We start from the raw sequence: 4,729 nt of genomic DNA on the forward strand, positions 1-4,729 counted from the left end.
GAAGACATACCACGTCACAAAGCCCATCTCAAACTGGTTTCTTGAACGCTGAAACTGAATATGAGCCAAAATCTACACGAATCCTAAATCATAAAGAAGGTCAAAGGGATCCAACGTGGTATTAGTAAGGTGTATGTAGTAATGTGGCCGGTGAGTGTCAGTGTGAGTACAAATTAAAAATAAGTGTAACCGAGGACAAGGGATGAGTAAACGGGGCAAAGAAATAATTGATCATTTATTTATTACATGAGTTAAACATACAAATTCCCAGTCGTTTCCAGACAGGACTTACAACACATCCTGCTGATATCCCAGCTGCACATGAGACTTACCATACAAACTGCGCGAAATAACACTGCAACCCGTCACACCCCGCTTAGCGACACTGCAATCGTGGCACACACTGCAAACAATTCGGGTCTCAGCGCAACTGGGAATCAGTGCTATGTATGGCCTGTGATCTGAGAGATAAAGGGAAGTGGCACAAACAATTAAAATAAAAAAACAAAAGAGAGGTTAGTCCGCCCTTACAAAACTTACTCTCAATCAATAACCGCCTCTACGGCTAGACGGACTAACCAAAACAAAATTACAAATCAATCAAAAGAACAAAAAAAAAAAAAAAAAAAAAAAAAAAAAGGACAGCAGAGACAGCACAGCTGAAAAACAAACAACATTATCAATTAAAATATTACCCAATAAAATAGCAATTTTATAAAACCATTCAAAATCATGAAGCTAAAACAAACACTCAATATGCCTACAATATTGATCAGTTTCCCTGCGCGCAGTCGATCTAGGGCTTGATCAATTCTTCTATTAAAATTCGTGGTCACACTAAAAAAGTCCAATGACACATTAAAAATAGGCACATGCAATAGCAAAAGATCCAAACAAAAATGGCAAAAGTCTCTTACCGACAGTATACCCACTCGCACCTGAGTGAATTAATTGCCTCTGGTTTTTTCCACAGAAGAGCGCTGACTTCACCCCACACACCCACTACCTTTTCACAGCTCTTCAGCCAATCACCTGGCAGAGAGCAACAAACTGCCAGGTGACACTTGTTACATAAGTAATTAAATTTTAAATCCTAGATTCAATGTGAAAACCTGATGAGCACACTTATGACATTCTTCTTACATTAAACGAAACTTTGGTTGAAACATTTGTCCAAACAGTGTTGCAGAAATGTGTGGCACTTTGGTTACTTTGCTTTCTCTCTGCTATCCACTTCATCTCAAAGCATCTCAGTGAGATTTTAGTCTGGAAACTTCCATTATTTGAAGCCAATCACCTAGTTCTCTCCTTCTAATGCTTTTGGTCATTATCTTATAGCTATAGGAGGAAATAAGTTAACCTGGCATTGTTACGCATTGTTTCATTACTTACTTTTATGACCTCAACTAAAGATTCTTATATTTTATTGAAGAAATAAAAAAAGGAGTCATTGATGTGTAGTAAAACATTTGACTGGTTATGCATCCTGTAATTCGATACATACCACTGACTTCTGATTGAAATGCATAAACATCCATGTATTAAAATAATAAAATGAAATGATTGTGCAGCCAGCAGCTGGGATTCTGTTAATGAAAGTCAAATTGTTTAGCTAAACCTCCTAAGACCCGAACTCTTTCACGGCATGCATTTTTAATTTCTCTTTGCTATTTGGGCTGATTGGGACGAGATGAACGTAAAAACAAAGAATTACCAGATTTTTATTTATTTTTTACCTGATTTTTGTTTCTGAGAAAAATGAGATCCACATATGAGGATGTCTTTGATAGAACAGTGGGAGTATAATGTCCTCATAAGGGGATATCAGGCCCTTGTAGAGCAAAATTAAGTATTTTGGTCTAGACGGCCCAAAATGTGATGTCCACACATGTGGACGCCAGGTTCCAAAGAACCATTAAATAAATGAACTTAAAAACGTCACTTACACAACCTTCATGTACCAAATAAGCTTAAACTGAACATCATTGGACACTGTTGTATAGTTTTATTGTGTTTGTGCCTTACATTTGATGTATTATATCCATATTCTATGTGTTCTGTTTTATTCCTGATTAGTGCTTAAGTAACTCTTGAGGTCTAGGTATCCCTGATTTGGAGTTTCACAGCAAAACTCTGCACACAGACAGAAAAATGTTCGTATATTCTGCATGAGGTCACACGCAGAAATGAGGGAGGGCTTATCCTTGAGGACAGGAAGGGAGGACGCCCTTTCATATAATGGCTCAGACAAAGGATAAATGAGTGGAGTGGACCCACTCTGAGGACAGAGAGGACAGGTAAAGGACAGGATATGCAGGGCTGGCTTCAGTTTGGCCTGGCCTACAGGCTCAGCTTAGTCTCTGCTGCTGTTGCCGCTCTGTTTTGATTAAGTCCCTAACCGGATTTTTCCAATACCAGCACTCCCAATAAATCCATCTCTATGGGATATTCAACCGGCATTATTCTTTTTTTCCTCTGGAAACAAGAAATCCAATCTGCAGCCCTCACCATTGTCTTCCCACCAGACAGCCGAGTGAATGAATGCTCCCGGCCAAATCCCCTTTACATTTGCAGATACAGACTCCGTTGCCCACAGATACACTCGGCTCTAATTAGGCAGACCGCTGGACGTGTTGCTGGGGGAAATCTCGCTGCTCAGACTTATCATCTAGTGGCAGCTTTACAGATTTACGTCCTTTCATCTAGTTTGCGTGCATGTGTGTAAGCTGGTGCTGAGGGAGAGAAAGGCATATCCTGTAGTTGTGTTTGACAACTAAGTCAAACTTAATTGTATGCCATAGTTTTAACATACAACACAAGATAGAACTTAAAGAAATAATGTATCTCAATGCGTGAACGTTTGTGTGTGTGTGTGTGTGTGTGTGTGTGTGTGTGTGTGTGTGTGTGTGTGTGTGTGTGTGTGTGTGTGTCCATGCTGAAATATGTTGCACAGCTTTGCACAGGCAGCCTTGCACTTACACAGTTTACAGTTTGCTTCACCTCTACAGAATTTGCTGAGCTTTCCCCTGAGACCTGCGTCATCGGCACAGAGGGTATTTCCTGTAGTTGAAGAGCAGCGTGATTCTCTTCCTGTTCTGTGTGTGAAGAAGCATCAGGGTTGTCCTCCCAGTCCTGATTACTGCTACACTGGGCAAAGTCAAAAGCACATTTTATCTCCACAAGACCAGTTACATGTGAATCTTAGCTTACTTACCCAAAATACTCTAAATACTTGCTGTGGACTTCTCATTCAAGATATGTCCAAAAAGCATATTCATACCTGGTTTTAACCCCTAAATATAACTTTAAATTTGTGCATTCCTTCCCCAAAGTTTAAAATAAAGTCTCTTCGAGACACAAAAGGAGAAAACTAGCATGGCAGTTATGCTTAAATGTCAAAGCTGCTGCAGTATAGCTTCTCTGAATTTAAAAGCAAAGCCAATATGGATTTGGTATTCAGTCCCAGTGCATTTGTAGATTATGATTACCACCTGTAGGCCTAAAAGCGCCAGCTCTATAAACAAAAAAGATGCTCTGCAGCTAAATTTAAAGAAGTTCAACTTCAAGGAAGTTAAAAAGAAATAGGAAGCGCTCTGCCACAACATCGCATGAAAATTGAAATGAACAAATGCATAGTGCACTTAAAAGGAGACGTGTCAGCTTCAGAGCAGATTGCAGCACTGACATGCATGCAAAACAATTTCTGGAAAAAAAACAAACAAAAACCACAAAACAAAACTTGTTGCTTTGCTTGTTATTCTGAGTTTACATTGATGTGACCCAGTTTCTAAAAAAAGACCCAGGGCATTGTGACTAAAGTTAGCTAAATCTATGAAATGCACACCATTAATGAACTTCAGCATACGTGAAGCTCCATGAGTGGGAGACGAACTGTTACCTGCCGCCTCCCCTGAATCATCTCCTTACCGTTTCTTCTGTGTCCCTAGGGATGCTTTGCAACACGGCCCCTTCCAGCAGCCTCTTTAAAACAACAAAAACATTGTCTTACTTTATTTTATTTTTGTTCCTTTCCTCCATCTCAGTGGAGCTACTACACTGCCTTATTCTGCATATGACCCGGGGGCGATGGGAGGCGGAACACATTGGCTGCGGATGATAATGCTGCTCCACGGAGCAGAAATGTACGAGCAGCAGCTCTCTGGTGGCGGTTTTGCAGCTATTTGGTTTTGTTGTAGTAAAGCAGAACGCAGCAGAGCAATGCTCACATTGTGGCCTGTTGGTAACAGCTTTGTGTGCTATTATTGCATTAAGCATTAAGCCCACACAAGACACAGGACAAAGCACCAAAATTATATGCATCTGTGCCAAGAAGACCGCAACCAGCTCATCCACTTACTTATCCTCCAGACTCGCAGCCTAGGAAGCCGATTGTTTTCAAATCTAACTTGTGTGACGTCCATATCCTGTCACAGCCCTTCAAGAGTCACTTTTTAAGGTTTGACTATGCAGCACACATTGCACTGTGTCTGTGTGTGTATATATTTATCACATCTGCAAACCAAGCAAACAAAAAAAGGACTTTTTTGTGCACTTAAATAACAGACATTAACTATGAATTCACAGAAAACAGCTGTTTTTTCTATGTAAAAGAAAAAACTGAGAATTAAGTTGTAAATAGTAAAACAAATGTAATTTTCTGTTATTAAACTGAATTCTAACAATTGTTCTTCATTTTCTTAAGACCTATAATGTTTAGCAGGCTGCCTGG

At 39.8% G+C, this 4,729-nt stretch overlaps 1 long non-coding RNA gene across 2 annotated transcripts; it reads right to left on the reverse strand.

Moving 5' to 3' along the window:
* Positions 1-430: 430 nt before the first annotated feature.
* Positions 431-1,067, reverse strand: LOC113035361 (uncharacterized). Of its 2 annotated transcripts, none has more exons than XR_003274341.1 (3): positions 918-1,067; positions 765-837; positions 431-461 (listed from the first exon to the last, which is right to left on the reverse strand). It is a non-coding gene; the product is annotated as an uncharacterized LOC113035361 (long non-coding RNA). The 2 variants fall into 2 exon arrangements; XR_003274340.1 differs by lacking the exon at positions 431-461 and adding an exon at positions 633-659.
* Positions 1,068-4,729: the final 3,662 nt, after the last annotated feature.

This window comes from Astatotilapia calliptera, chromosome 13, assembly GCF_900246225.1.
Source record: "Astatotilapia calliptera chromosome 13, fAstCal1.2, whole genome shotgun sequence".
In the NCBI taxonomy this organism is placed as follows: domain Eukaryota; kingdom Metazoa; phylum Chordata; class Actinopteri; order Cichliformes; family Cichlidae; genus Astatotilapia; species Astatotilapia calliptera.